The sequence below is a fragment of the Ananas comosus genome, linkage group 11 (genome assembly GCF_001540865.1).
Source record: "Ananas comosus cultivar F153 linkage group 11, ASM154086v1, whole genome shotgun sequence".
In the NCBI taxonomy this organism is placed as follows: domain Eukaryota; kingdom Viridiplantae; phylum Streptophyta; class Magnoliopsida; order Poales; family Bromeliaceae; genus Ananas; species Ananas comosus.
The window spans coordinates 1,207,960-1,224,525 of NC_033631.1; the positions used below are offsets into that span (position 1 = coordinate 1,207,960).

The 16,566-nt window shown below is 39.9% G+C and overlaps 1 pseudogene; it reads right to left on the reverse strand.

The window, feature by feature from the left end:
- Window positions 8,333-15,571, reverse strand: LOC109717761 (annotated as a pseudogene).

Genomic DNA, 16,566 nt, shown 5'->3' on the forward strand with positions numbered 1-16,566 from the left:
AAATAAGAGGTACGATACGAATGAGGAAATAAGAGTAGGATACTGCTACACTCGGTCCGGCTACTGTTAGAGTCTGCACCGTGTGCTTAATAGACTCTGCACTCTGGAGCTGGCTGTCGTCGTACGTTCACGGCTATGGATGATCTTCTACTTTGGCGCTTAATCAGGTGCTGCTATGAATGGACTCTGAGGTGCTGGTGGAGCTGAAAGCTGAAATGGTGCCATGGATATGCTGTCGGGAACGCTGCCCATGTGTCCCGGTATGCACACCAGTAGCCACGGCTCCTCTCTGCGTCTGCATTGTCGTGGGGGGCCAGTGTGGTCCGCCGACGGTCGATCACGCGGCCGTCTCTCGGGTTTCCCTCTGCACGAGCGTCCTGGTCCGCTGAACGACCGAGAAACAGACCTGTGAATGCGAGTCGTGGAGGCCTCGAGGGATCGCATTGTATTCGACTGAACTCGTCTGTCTGGGACTGGCTTTTCCTGTCTGACTCTGTCCCGGCCCTTGAGGGGCGGGGCCATCTCAGCAATGACACCTACTCTCTCTCCTCCAAGTGCATGCTCAATGGACGAACCATCTAAAGTCCTCGACCCTCTTGCGCTTAAACAAACCTGAAAGTCGGGTCTCAATCTGCTTAAACAAAATGTAGAAACCTATGTGCTCGTCATCTGGGCAACGAACGGAACACAGTTAGGAGCCTCGTAAACTCGCGAACATATCCTGAATCTGTTCGCTACCTCCTGTGATCTTTCAAGTCCTCCTCGATTTCTGTTTCATGCCTGTTGGGAAAATATCCCTTACAGCATTTCCACAGAACTCATCCAAATCTCAGCTGCGCGCCACCAGTCCCTGATCTGCGTCGCTCTCCTTTACCAGCACTGTGAGATCACTTCTGACGAAACAGTACTACCAGTGGTCAATGCTCCCCTCGCGGAACGAACAGATCCTCAAATTAACTCTCGTCCATCGCACTGACTCATCCTCAACAACTCAGGCGCATCGAGGCTGTACCATCGAAGGTCGGTGGGAGTGGGTCAAATCGCGCGAACGAGACTACCTCTCGTCCACGTCGTGCTCGGCCTTAAGTCAACAGGTACTGGCCCACTAACCGGCGCACTGACGGTGACTGGAACTGGCAAATGCGACGGAGGACTGCCTGAGCTGGGTACGTCACTGGAGTATTCGCGGTGCGTAGAAAAGTTTCATGCTCTGGTACACTCGAGTGCTGAATCAGTAACTGAGTAATCCGTCTAGCACACACACCTCCTGCAAACAAAATCCCCTCGCGCCTCGGACCTCAGCGTCGGCAGCAGCTGTGCACTCAATCGGGGTGCTCAGGCTCGGCACTGGTCCACAACAGGGGATGCACTCCCTCGTCTGTCACCTGTCCTGTCGATGTACTTGCTATGTCTGCTCAGGTCTCTCAGGGGATCCGCAACGATCCGTTAGCCAACTGGGCACGCTCTCGACCGCGATGACCTCGGCGACGAGATACATGCTGAAAGGAACAAATCCGGGTCATACAAACGCAAAACTATCGCCAATCAACGAAAGTTGAGAAGGACCGGTCCCTGTTGTTCCCAAATAAGTTATGTCAGTCTGCTAGCCAGACTAATTGTTATCAGCAAAAAACGAACTCCCTCAGTCATCCTACACTCCAGGGGGTTAAACAAAATATCATGTGACTTTCGGCAATAATTACTCTCTCGCGTTTTGCTTTCCTAAAGGTTTGCCAACTTAGGTCCTAGGTTCCAACGACCTGTCGTTAGAGTCTGATTACAATTAATCGTCACGCCGCGGATTACACGTTTCCGGCCGCGAACAATCCGCCTTTATACAAAGAAATTTGTCCCTGTATACACGACGCAAGTACTGTAAATAAAACACTATACGATCACGTAGGTAGGAGAGGCTGTTAGAGAAAAAGAAGCTAAACAACAGAGTTTCATTACATATTCGATTCAAAAATACGAGCTATCCACACTGGAGTTTAAGTCATGCTATTGTACATAAACTCGAAACATAAACATTCACCATACAGTAGGGCACCTTAGTCAAGCAACTCGGTAGGCTCTAATCGCGACCCTTGCCTCGATTCCTGGTCCTGCCGACGGAGCAGCGAGGCCGGAATGTGGTCTGACAAAAAACATAGTACAACTGGCGTGGTGAGACTACTTGTTAAAACAAAGTAGTCCTCATGGGGTACCGCCAAAACAACATCGGTAACCACTAGTCTACAGAGGGACAATTAAAGTAGAAAAGCAGGAATACACTCATGCTATTCATCAGATAATATCTGTTCACTAACAATTTAGGCATGTCAAATCGTGAACCCATGCCGGAATCGGGACTGTAGCATACCCGTTACCCGGGCTGTGTAATACACCCGTTCCTGTCCCGTATGGACTATCAGCTCTATCCACACTACTGGTCTGAGAGAGCAAGTCCAACTTGGGATGGCGACACCACGCGAAAGCACAAAGGCCTGACTCGGGAGTGGCACTCTTGGGCTACCCAACGAGTATGCAGCGTATTCTGTGTCTTGAGCTAAACAGGTCTAAAAGCAAATCAAAGAAATGACTCTAACTGGTCTAACAACCGAAAGTAAAGTGCCCTCGGCCAATCAAACAAAAAGCGATAGGGTCACCATCAACTCACGGCACACTACTAGTCCGGCAAAGGCCGTGAACGACCTTGTAGAAATCCACTCGGACTGACAGTCGGGCGTAAAATTATTCTAATACTACTGGAGTATTCGTCTCGAAGATACTGCGACTGAGTTACTATTTAATCAGGCTCTAGAGCTAAATCATGCAGCTGTTATATGTGGCAGTCAAATGCAAGTTTTCTCCTAATATAAATTTGCATGCTCCAAATAATTAATCACTTATTATATTACCAATGCCTCCAATTCAGTTTGCAATCTCATTTATAATGAATTCGAGCTAGAATAGAATATCAAGGTTCGTAATATATACATGCCGGAATATGAACTTAGGAGTAGAACGATGTAACCCACTCAAAACGTAATTTGTGCAGCGAAGGACTGCCGATGGTGAAGAGAACTGCTGGATACCCGGAACCCGCGCGATACAGAATGGCTAATTTCAAGCTTATTAACAAAATTTCACAATATCAGTCCAGAAATATGCGCGTGAGTACAGCGGGATTGACAGAAACCTTCCCCAAAATTCACAGTAGGGGCTTCGTGGATTCTCTGCGTCCCGAGTTCCAATGAACCAAGCACTCGGTCAAAATTCATGTCCTACTGTCGAAGACGAGCTGAAATACTACAGTCAACGAAGGAGAAAGTCGAAATCACATGCTTCCGAGTTGATCTGATAGTGAGATAAGACTTGTCAAATTCAAGGAAATGTGAAGTACTACGCTCGACAGCGCATATACGGCCGGAGTCTAAAGAGACAGCGAAGTCGACACAATGCTCGGTCTCCTCGCAAAGGCCCGGCGTCAAATACGTGCTCGAACGATCCCGCGGCACGACGTCGGCGACGGAAACTATACCCAAGCTTCTTCCCTACCTTCAACCGCATAAGAGTGAGAGAGAGATGGTGAAGAGCAACAGGAAGCCCTCTCTCTCTCTACACGAAGCTATATAGAGAGAGGGAGAGCTGCTGATACAAACGAGGTGGAAATTTACTCAAATACCCTCTCACCTACCCCCTTGTACCGGTACACGGGCTCTTGTACCGGTACAAGAGCCAACCCGAGAGCTGCTAAGCCTTTGCCCGATGGTTGTACCGGTACAGCCACTCTTCTTGTACCGGTACAACAAGCAGAAAATGCTGCTGTTTCGCAGAATTCATCGCGATAAGCTGCCCTCGCGTTGCACGGAGTCCGTTTTACATCTATTTGACGCCAACGCGACTCGGACTTGTCCCGATACTCTCCAGAGCTGTCGACAAGCCTCCACAACAGAACACCAGGAATCTCACATTAGCACTTTGGTATAATTAAGTACTGAATTAATTTTCTAAAGTTTGCTAGATTAATTATCTACTATGCAAATATTGTCACAATTTGAATTAAATCCAATCTAAAGTAAAATTGTGTGTGTAATGCACCTTTATTGTAATTAGCCTTGCTAAAAGGATCGCCCTGCTTATATATGGAAGGATGCAAAGGGCAAAGTTGGTATTTTCAAAAATATACTCATCATTTTTTTTTTATTCTTGGTTATTCCATAAAATTAACCAAACACACTTTCAGCTATTCTCAAAAATAACACTTTAACTAACCAAACATTTTTTTGTTTTATTCCTGACTATTCCAGAATAACACCATAACACTGGAATTAAATATTTTATCCCCTAATTCGATATTCCCGAACCAAACGCAGCCTTAAAACTTTATTTATTGACTAAAATAAAAAAGCCTTCCCTTATAAATATCCATATTTTTTACTTTCTAAGATTAAATTTTCTTTACTTGTTAAAAAAAAATAATAATTTTTTTATGCATTTCTAACAATTTAAAGGTATCTTCAGTATAAATTATAAGAAATGAACAGAATAGTAGTGACGGAACCCTGACGAAGGGCGTTTATGTAGTATCCTTAATTTTTTTTTATTCTTTAATTTTTTTGTTGTTTTTGAGTTGGTAGACTAGGCGTTTATGTAGTAACCTCATGCATCCTTATCAATTTAGTTTAACTGAGGTATACTTTTTTTTTTTTATTTACTCTCTCTCTCTAGTTCTTGAGCTATACATAGAGGAGGAGCTCGGGTGGTGTGGAGTGTCGTCGACGTCGCGCCGCGGTGCCGTTCGAGCGTGTGTTCGTCGTCGTAATATCACGAGGAGGCCGGGCGAGGGTTCAATTCCGCCGTTTTCGATGTCGCGTCGGATTGTTTTTTTTTTTGAGAAAAAGGTAGCGCGCTACCCGCTTCATTCATTCAGTAAGTGAATTAAGCTACATGGATGAGGCAGCAAGGCCTCGACGAAAGGCGAAAAAAAAAAAAAAAAGTTACTGGTCACTCTACTAGATAATTTTCCTTCACAGGTCGATCTGTTCTAACTGCTTAATTCTTAAAATATTCGACTGATGGTCGCTCCGTGTCGTCGAAGGTCGCTTTTCTTAGATTCCCAATGAACCCGACAGCAGGCTTAAATTCCTATAGACGGTGCGGGTTCGATGTGTTCTATTCTTTCTTTACCCATCTTCCGACTTGACGACGTCGTCACTAATCTCTAATTGGACTTCTCTAGGTAGCTTACCACAAGAATCTGGGTATTATGCATGTGTGAATAAGTGGTCGACGTTTTCTCGTTCAAATCCGCAAAGAGATTTCGAGTTGCGCCGTCCATTCCCTCTTAAACAAAATTGTCAGCTGTAAAGCCAGCTACTTTTAAGCAGAAGCCAACAAAACACTTTCACTTTTTAGGGGCAGCGTATGCGACCAATTCCTACTCGTACGTGCTCACCCTCGTAACAATCCGGTGCGACGCCATTCATGTCGCGCTGGATTGTGATTTGGTTTTTTGAGGTGCGGTTATTCATCGGATCTCCTTCTCCGTTAGCTTTATTAGTCGCATTATCTCCGGTGTTGCACGTTACTATTGTTTAGCTCAAATCCATGGATATGCAGTGTTTTAGACATATAAGTGAATTTGAGCATGTTATTATTCATTATAATTATTAAATGTTGACTCGAATTGATATAGGAGAAAACCAGCGTTTGGGACCTGTTCTATGTTAAACTACCTAATTTTAGCTCTAGGAGCGCTGTATTTTATACTGTTTGCATATTCTTGTTCGTGAAGTACCCATGGTAGTCAGTTACTGTTACGCCTGAGCTGCGGATGCCGTGCCTATTTTTACAGTAGTGTTTACATTGTTCCGGACCAGTGGGTGCCGTAGTGGTTGACGGCGGACCTAGATTTGTCATTTTGGTATCAGATTGTGCCGAGGGCACGTGACTAGTTGGTTGGTAGTCCAGTTAGACCCTATTTACTTGGCCGAACCTGTGAGAGCCAGAATGAATGACAGAGACACTTGTAACTCGTGGGTCGCACCCGCGAATGCCATTCCGGAATGAGGTTTCAGTGCGATGAGTGTCGCAGTTTCTGTTGGACAGTTTTTGAGCCGGCCACTCTCGGGGTGGTGTACGGCGTAGTTGGATACAGGCAGGGTGGGCCCGGTTGGGCAGCCCGGGTGATATAGTCAGTGACTTTTACTACAGTTGGTAAGGTAGAGCATGCTAATGTAGCAACATGTAGCTGTAGATTTCTTTCCAGCTTTTTCCTACTAGCTTTATTGCTTTTGTAGACTTAGTGGGTGGACCGATGATGTTGAGGGCGGCACCCACTGTGGATTACTTGTTTTTATAGTAGTTCTCATGCCCAATTGTTACCTTTCTTTTGCAGAGCCATCGGTTCCGGCTGCTGCACCTTCTGAGGCTGATCGTGGCAAGAGCGTTGCGAGCTAGAGCCCTACCCGACGAGTTGCCGAGATAGAGGATCCTGTGCTGCAGGTAATGATACTTTATCTTTTTGAGTTCATGTACATACAGATGTTTTAACTCGCTAGAGTGAGTACTTTTTATACCCTGATATTATGTATGTATATGGAACCTGTTTTTTGTTCTACCTGTTTAGTTTCATAGCAGCTCTATACTACTGTTTTTGTAGTATTGTATGTTTTACAGATACAGCTACGCTTCGTATATTGGAAAAATTCCTTTGTATACGGCGGATTTATCGGCGTGCCCGGGGAACGAGTTATCCGGGGCGTGACAGTTTAAACCCATCAACTTGAAATTTTGAGAAGATAAAATATAGGGTGTGTTTGGTTCGAAGTTGGAATCGATATCGGAATCGGAATGAGAATAAATTGGAAATGGAATCGGAATGATTCATTATCTCATGCTGTTTGGTTCACCATCTTAAACGGAATGGGAATGAACCATTTCCATTATAAGTATTTGGTTTAGATAGATATCAGAAATATAATCAAATTAATATATCAATTTTATCTTTATAATATATTAATTTAAATTCAAAGTGAAAATTAAATATTAAAAATTTACGTCGAAATTTTAAAATGATGTTAAAATTTTAAATATATTTTATAAAAAAATTAAAATTTGAAATTGAACGGATAATTCAAAACATAAAACTAAATTTTGATTTATTCAAATTCAAACTTAAATTTATAATTTCAATTTGAATCCATAAATTTAATTTAAATTTTAAATAAAATTTGAATAAAACTTTAGATTAAAAATTAATTTAAATTTAAATTCAAATTTGTAAATTAGATTCGAAATGCTTGATTGAATTTTAATTTTAATTTAAGTACAAATTAAAATTAAAATTTATAAATATAACTTTTAAACTTAAATTTATGTTTTAATTAAAAAATAACCTTTAAAAAAATTAAATTTAATCCGAATAAATTCATTCCCTCCGAATTTAATTTTCAATTCGGCCTCTTGGATTGGAAAAAAGGATAATTTGGGGGATTCTCACTCACCCGGAAATCAAAATTGGAATGGGAATCCCGCGTACCAAAGACGGACAAACGGATTCGTCCATTTCGATTTCGATTCGAGAGTAAAAAATGGGCGAACCAAACACGCCCAAAGATTTTTGAAAGCCAGTGGAGGAAGTGAAAAAACAAGTATTAACATAGAGTTTCCTATATTTTACCCTTATTAAAAAGATTAAAAAAAATTTTAAAGAAAAAGCTTTGGCATAATGTCTGAAAGGATAAAAGCAAATTTCAGTTCTTAACAAGGTTGAGTTAATCCTAGATAAATAGGACTTGATATAACAAGATAAGAATAGAGTAAATAGAAGAGGTAGTTTCACAAATATTAATTGTTGTTTAACATATTAGTGAGAAAATCTATTGTTAGATTTCGGTTTAAATTTATAGTTATTTATATTAAAGTCAAATTCTACTTTAATTAGGATAAGATGAGATTTAGTTTTATTAAAACATAAATAGAGTTTAATTAAGAATCTAATTGGACTGTGAGTTCTAATTAGTCTTTACATTCGACACATTCATTACATATAAGATGTATAGCCAGAGGAGGGAATTAATTAAGCTCTCAATTAAATAGTATTTAGCAAATCAGAGGGGTCGATTATATTGAAATAATGATGACCAACTTGTTAGCCAATTAATTTTAATTCGCATGTGCAACTCATATCATCATAATTGTTTAAAGGAAAATCAAAGTCTCTCTCTTGACCTTTTCTCATAGACGGATTGATTTAAGAAATATATTAATTATTTTTAATAAACCACTGCTTCACATGGTGTCTATAATATTACAATATATAATATATGATTCATTTACTACAAATTGAATTGAATTTGAATATGGATTAATGTATATAAAGAGAAACACACTACGTACCAATTTTCGGAATACCCAGGAGAGAAACTTTTGGCGAGTTGGCTCAAAAGTTTATACATCATACTATTCGATCCATCTCTGAGAAGTCTATTTATACGATGATTTTGACAAGTATGAAATGCTTCGGCAGATCAGCTCTTCTGATGCACAGCGATCACATGGATGTCCATCTCCTTGAGCATGACGGATCGGCTGCAAGAACCACACGGTGCCGTTCTCGACCCGCATATGCTCTCATGCTCGGAGAGCCCTCTGAGGCGGTCGCGAACATCGAGCGGTTCTGTCCCGGCTTGGACCATGTCTCCGCAGAAATGGCACACTATGAGCCGCAGTGGGCAGGTCAAGGACTGGTGTTGGACCTACCATCACAAAAAAAGAAGTTAATGCCTTTCACTGTAGAAGATATATGTGGTTCAATGATGGCTCCTACTACTGTAGTTTAGGCCATAACAAATCCATTTTACAAAAGCAGCTCTTTTTCAATAGTATGTATCAAATGGAACACCTTCTATTACCAAACTAAGCAGATGGTTTCCAGCCTAAGTACAATTGTAAAAGTACTCGGATTTCATTGGGTAATACTAATATTAAAATCTGTCTATTAACATTTTGGGAGTATATAAATTAAGTATCATGAGATAGCAAACAAGGATATGTTTAGTGTTAGAGTAAGGTATCAGCAGTAACAGACTCACAAAATGAATAATATAATATCAAACATAATTTCAAAAACAAAAAGCATAAATGAAAGCCATATAAACAAACCGATAAATGCAGATGAAAAATCTCAATAGATATATAATAAACTACGCTTACCATTTCTTCATTCTCGAGGACTACTCCACATGGGCAATGGAGTGGCTCACGAAAAACTTTCATATGCTTCTCCATCTCCCCCTGCTGAAATGCTTGTCCGCATTTATCGCAATGCACATGATTCCCTGCTTGCTCCTTCCTGAGAACGACTCCACACCCCTCATGCTGGCACACCAAATTATGCCTGACGCAGTATGCTTCATGGATTACAATGGTCCTGCTGGATATATAATGCCGACAATTCCGGCACTCTACTGAATCGGTATCACCTTGAGAGGAAGCATTCAAATGTTCTCCAACCTTTTGCCTGTTATTGTTAAAATCCTTAACTTCTACAGAAATGTTGAATTTTGTAACTCCCTTGAAGCCAAAAACTCCAATGCTGTAGGTACCTGCTACAAGGCTTTGATCCTTGGGTTTAAGGATCAAAACCTTTGAGCCCATCTCATGAGATGACCATTCATGTCGATGTTGTGTCGGAAATACCAGTGGATGCCTAGATACATAAATATTAATATCCCCATCACTGGTATCTGCCTCGATCTTGACTTCTATGTTCATTAGCCCAGTTGAAACTTTCTCACTGAGAGTCTCTTCAATGGAAAACTTATAGTACTTGAATTTTCCTTCTTCCACGATCCCCGACTCAGCCTTTCCTAATACAAGCGGTATGAGCACATGCTGTTCATTCTCATTGTCCAAAACAGAATCAGATCCCTCTATATCGACTTCAATATCCGTTTCTAAAATTGAAACACTCGAAGAAGGTTTGAGCTCGAGAACTCTTAACTTTTACTGCAGCTCTCCATAATAGACCGTGATAACATCGCCCTCTGACAGGGTCGCATGTTTTCGAAGAGTGGTTTCGAGGATAGCTTTATGGTTAGGAAGGTCGGAGAAGCCCACTGAATGAGTTGTTTTCATATCTTGATTTTCGCTGGAGTTAGAAGTTGAGGGACCTCCTTCATTAACTTTGGACAACCTAAAGTACATAGGACCTTTATACAGGGCCCCTTGATCAGATAGTTCTTTGAAGCAAGAAGGCGGTAGCTTGATCTTGTCTCCAGAACCATCATATGGAAGGGCTTCAAATAACCTTGAAAAGACAATCCCGTTGCCTAGAAGCATGTTTTCTTCCATCTGTTGGTCTGCCTGTCAAATAGACCAAACATTAATAACCTCACAAGAGCACGACTACTGATAAGTAAGATCTATCTAATATTGGCCAGACAAAATGGGAACAAGAAAAGGCACAAAATCCCCCATACTTAATTAAACTGCTGAGTTTGTTTAAGTTGCAAACTTGCAATCTTTTCAATTATCTTACAATAGAGAAATAGCAGCAAATACTTAAGGCTATGGATCAACAGTAGAAAAATATATGCTAACAGAGCACAGAAGCCTGGAGAAACATCAACAAGTACTATCATTCATTCTAGATGCCGTACGTTCTGAAGCATCATTTACATATTGAGGCTGTAATTCAATTGCAGTTAAGAGAAAGATCAACAGGTACTACAATTTTCTTTTTCTTTTTCCCAGTTCTAGATGTCTTACGCTCTAAAGCATTATTTAAATACTGAGGCTGTAATTCGATTGCAATTAATAGAAATAAGGTCAGGGATCTTTCTTCAAGTACTTAATGGCGATGGACCAATGAGTAAGAATTCAATATAACCTCAATTTTCTCTTCTTTTTTTTTTTGAGGAAACAGGGATATACCCTATTTGTGTAAGCAATACATTTGTCACAGCCTAGCTGCTGTATCCTAAAATCCCAAAAAATCAAAAAAAAAACTATGGCTAGGAGCAACAAAACAGTAGAGAACAAAGCTAAACAAAGTAAGAAAGCTTTAGAAGGGCTAAAGAACTAAGCTCTAAATAGTCTCCAATCACTCTCCAAACACAGATAGCCAAAGTGTCACCGAACTGATGGCTCTCCTACTAGTCTCTTCACTTCGGCTAAGTTGATCGTTGAAGATACGCATGTCACCGAACTGATGGATGAAATTAGAGGATAGAGCAATATTGGGTAGGAGGGTTTAGCGACTCAAATGCATTAGGGGTTGCGAAAGGGGAGCAGGTCAAATAATCCCACTAGGCTGGGAATATTGATCCCACCCAAGAGGTTAGGACTGGGATTAAACAAGATTGAATCCAGAAATTCTGTTGTATCCACTGGACCAAGCCCTAGCGCGAACCTTAGCACTACCAAGTTGTTAAAACAACGCTCTCCTCCGACATAACTCTCTAGTCTTATTCTATTCAATCAAATCTTGAGCATGATAAAAGGGCCTTAAGACGCGGTATCTCATGAAGAAGTCACTATTAACACAGCAGACATACCTTAACAGTGAAAAGGACGCTTGTGTCAAACACTTGCTGCCCAGCAGTAACCTTTAGCCCATCTACAAACCCAGCACAGGGCAGACCTGCAATCTGCAATCTGCAGTGGCCATAGTCAGAGATGCCTGAGGCAGAGAAATTATTATATACATTATATTCAGATGCTTCAATATAAAGCAAACAGCATGAAATTGTTCACGATACAAAAATATATCGAAAGTGCATCATTCTGGAAGTACATTCTCTACCTCAAGATTATACAAGACAACTGTTAGTTGGCATCAGTTAGAAATTTATATACCACGTCTTCAATCAAAATTGTAGCATTGCTAAGACAAACAATAAGACGTTGTGAGATACGACTATACAAGAATTACAATCCATCTATTATTACTATGCAACAGTGCTCGATCGTTGGCATCAAGCAGCTGGAACTTACAAGAAAATGCTAAATAAACTTGATGACAATATCTTGATCTGATACTCATACAAAAGCAACTAGACATGTCACATGCACCTGAAAGTTTAACAAGCAGCTCTTTAGTTTGACCAATGCAGCATTGCGAGTTTCGCCCCACACCACAAGCTTAGCAATCATTGGATCATAATGCATGCTGGTAGTATCTCCTTCCTCTGCTCCCGTTTCGACTCTCACTGTTTTACAATATGTAGATTAGGGGTCATTGTTGAGTCATGGAAGACGTCGAGTTCTAGATGTGTACTGGCTTTATTAGCTAATACTACCTAATGTGTGTAGCAATAAGCATATGTACTATGTTTCAGTAGCAGATATTACCTGTTGGGGTAACAGGGACTGGCCGGTAGTAGTGTAGGGTTCCAGTTGCGGGAAGAAAACCTCTTGGGACATTTTCAGCATATATTCGAGCCTCATTCTAGCATTGCTACACACGAAATGGAGTAAAGGTAGATAATATGGCTAGAATTGCAAGTTTTGAAGAGGGAATAATAGCTCATTCTAGCAGTTTGCACATAGGAATTCAAGTTTGTCAAACGGGCACGATTGAAAATGTGTGATCACATTAAACAAAGTTTACCATTCAAGGGCACTTGTTCCTGAGTCAGGGGAAGAGGTTCTCCATTTGCAACACGAATTTGCCACTCCACAAGATCTTGGCCAACAATCATCTCAGTTACAGGATGTTCTACCTTCAAAATATTGATATAAGAAATCAGGTAAATATTTTCTGTCGCACAACAGCAATTTGCATGTAAGGATCAAGTTGCACATGTATATACTAGTGCACATGCATACCAAATGGAAGTTTCCCAAAACAGTGTGTACAAGAATAAATTTAATCATGCACATAGAAAAGTATTTTGAATGTGAACATTTTAAGGTAGAAATAGCTGACAACAGTGTGCCTGATTAGTTAAGAAAAGCATTAATACCTGAAGGCGAGTATTCATTTCCATGAAATAAAATTGTCCAGAAAGCGTATCCATTATAAACTCCACTGTTCTGGCATTGTGATAGCCGACTTCCTTCAAATTAGTTAAAAAGAAATATGAAAGTGCACCGACTCTGTGAGAAATTTGAACATGAAATAAAAAGATCAAAGAGTTGAAATAGAGAAGAGGGAAATTGAAAAGCACCAATTAAGTGGAAGAAATAGCGAAGACTTGCTCTTAGGTTAAAAGCATTCAATCTGTGGTCATCAGATCTGACAGATACACATTTGCTTGTTTTTGTGCATCATGTTAATGTAATCAATTTAGATCTTATCAACTCATATCCCACTTTATCAAACTGTATCATATTGATCATGCAATATAGGCTTAACTCATGTGAAATGCCTCTAAACCTATATTGTCTGTCTAAGCTATGATCAAATCAGTGTTTTATTTTGCGTCTCTACTCTCTAATCATATTTGACTTGTTCCAACTGATTCTAATTGGTCTAGACTTGAATTGAACCAAATTACAATATGACCTGATAACTTCAACTCTATTTTGCGCAAACCATAATCTTATGGTTCTTCAAAACATCATCCCAGTCCGTACAGATGTACAATTTGGACTCTTATTTGAAACTAAAACCGTTTCATTCTACACCAACAACCTTTCTAGTGAGGTATCATACACTGAATTTGGATCAGAAATAGATCAATTATGATAATATTACTGACTGCTCTATTTAAATTTCCAGAAAACAGAATTTAATATTTCACCTCACATGACATCTCGCAACCAACCTGCACAAGATTGCTATGTAATCTGCAGGCTCGCCAAACTAGTGAAGATTATTACCGTGCTCTTTTTCGTGATCCTCGAGAATCTAAAAGCCTCTTTAGCTACTCTTCTTCCCTCCAACTTATCTAAGCTCTATAAGCCTCTACGTGCACACGGAAAAGGCCTTCTCTGGGAAGAGCTCACTTTGCTTCATCTTAAATCAAGATGAAGAAGAACTCTTTATTACTTGATCTTCTCATTGTACGTACGCTGGAATTAATAAACACTCTCATCAAAAGAGGTTTTTTCTGTGGGCTCTTCTTGCTTTTGATCGGCAGGAGTCGAGCCCGTCGATGATATGGGAAAAGATTAACCTCTAAATCCCATGATGACATATTTACATAAATTCAGATTTAGATCTTCAAAGTGAACCCTTGAATTCAATTGTTCATTTTCTAATTAAGAATTCAATTGTTCATTTTCTAATTAAGAATTAATCAAATCTTCCCACACTTCACTCAAAGAGTTGAAGGGAGATACCACATCATGTAGGTGAATTTGGACGCTTTTTGCAAGGCTCCGAGCCTGATGCTTCCATATTTTTTCGCCTCAGAACTTCTAAGCAATCTGTGCTCGAGGAAAATTGTAAATGATAATCTAGATGCATACATGTGTTATCTTGTATGTTATTTTGTTTTAATGTTAATGTATGTAAAAGTGGAAGCATCAAATGAGTTGGTGCCTTCAGAAGAACCACTACTCCACAACATTATGTATTTGTAGGATGCTACTCTACAACTTTATGTATTTGTAGGATACTTTGTAATCTTAAAACTTTATTTATTAAGAAGATTTAAAAAATATTTGAAGAAAAATCTTTCGCATTGTGTGTGTGGAAGGATAAAAGCAAATTAATGAGGATAAGATGAGATTTAGATTTATTAAAAATAAATAAAGTTTAATTAAGAATCCAATTGGACTATGAGCTCTAATTAAACTCTACATTGGAACCATGTATTATACATAGGATGTGCCGCTAGAGGAGAGAATTAATTAAGCTGTCAATTAAACAGGATTTAGCAACAAGAAGAGTTGGACTATACCAAGACGAAAATTATTGGTATACCTGGCAATCTCTATCTGTACCTACGGGCAATCTCTATCTGTACCCACGGGTACTCGCTGGTTATATGCAAATTTGCGAGTATGAATACTAGTTTTCTCTATTTAAAAAATTATTGGTAAAACAGGCAGCGCAACTCACCTCGCCCTCACACACCAATCCATGGTGTCGGTTTCCTCGAGCAACCTCGACTTCTCCAGAAGCTTCTTCTTCTTCTTCTTCTTCTTCTTCTTCTTCTTCTTCGTATTATTATTATTATTAGTAGTAGTAGAATCATTGGATTGGGAGGGTTCGATCTCGCCCAAGAACTCCAATTCCCACTGGGCAGTGAGCTCCTTTTGATCCACAACACCATTTTCACCTACCAAATGGGTGTTTAATCTGCAAGAACAGATTTTTCTACTTGGAAACTTGATTTTGGGGTGGGGATTAGAAAACTCAGAGGGGAAGTTTGAGATTGAGGAGATTTTGATGGATTCTGAGGGGAAATTTAGCAGGGAAAAAGCTTGTTTTCGCCATGATTCGGGAGAAATGGAGCTCCATATTTTGGGGTACGCGCTCAAACAAAAGAGGGGAAAAAAAGAGAGTATGTGCGGCGTAGTCGGGGTGCATGTGCGGCGACGCAATCGTGAGGATCTGGAAAGAGAAAAGGAGGGTGACGGAGGCGGACCTGAAGGAAAATGAAAAAAAAAAATAAAAAAAAAGAAATAATGTAAATTTTAGCTAAAGAGTACAAATTTATTCTAAAGAGTGTAAATTTGATTTTTAAGAGTATAAATTTTATCTCAAAAATTATAATTTTTATTTAAAATAATGCAAAAAATAATTTAAAACAGTATAATTTTATTTTAACAGAGCAATTTCATATTTTTCTTCTTTCTTCTATAAAATTTGGTTTTTATTTTTTTTCTTTTTTTTTCTATATTTTTTTTTAACGTCTCTCCGCCAACGGTCACGGCGACGGCGACGACGGCGCTAAAGACCCCTCGCTCAGAGGCTGCAACGTCGCAATGACATTCGCGGCGTCGGTGTCGGCGGAGAGGCGTCGTCGTCGAAGGCGGCGGAGGAGGCGAAGGAGGAGGAAGAGGGAGAGGGCGAGAAAAGTTGCGCTACGCCAACAGCGCGTCGCGCATCGACCGCCGCATGAACGCGCCCTTCAGCCGGTGGCGCTCCCGCAGGTCATCGGGTCCTCTGACTCGAACAGCGTCGCCAACCCGGACAGGAACCCGCGCCCGGCGCGCTCGTGGAGGGAGGCCTGGTCCGCACCCGGCGTGGTCGTGGAGGGAGGCCTGGTCCGCGCCTGACACCGCCGCCAACAGGATGTCATAGGCGATGCTGAGCGGCAGAGGCGAGGATGTCGTAGGCGATGTCATACGCGAAACTTCAAATTTTTATTTTTATTTTAGATTCAAAGTATAAATTTAACATTAAATTTAAATTTTGAAATTTTAAATTCATATTTGAATTTTTAAATCTCAACTTTTAAAAGTTTAAATTTTAATTTTCAAATTTTAAATTTTAAATTTAAAATTTGAATTTTGAAATTAAATTTTGAATTTTAAATTTTGAATTTTAAATTTCAAATCTTAAATTTTAAAATTAAAATTTTAAATTTAGATTTTAAATTTAAAATTCAAAATTTAAATTCAAATTGAAAAAGTAAAAATTTAAATTTAGATTTAAAAATTCAAATTTTAAATGTAAAA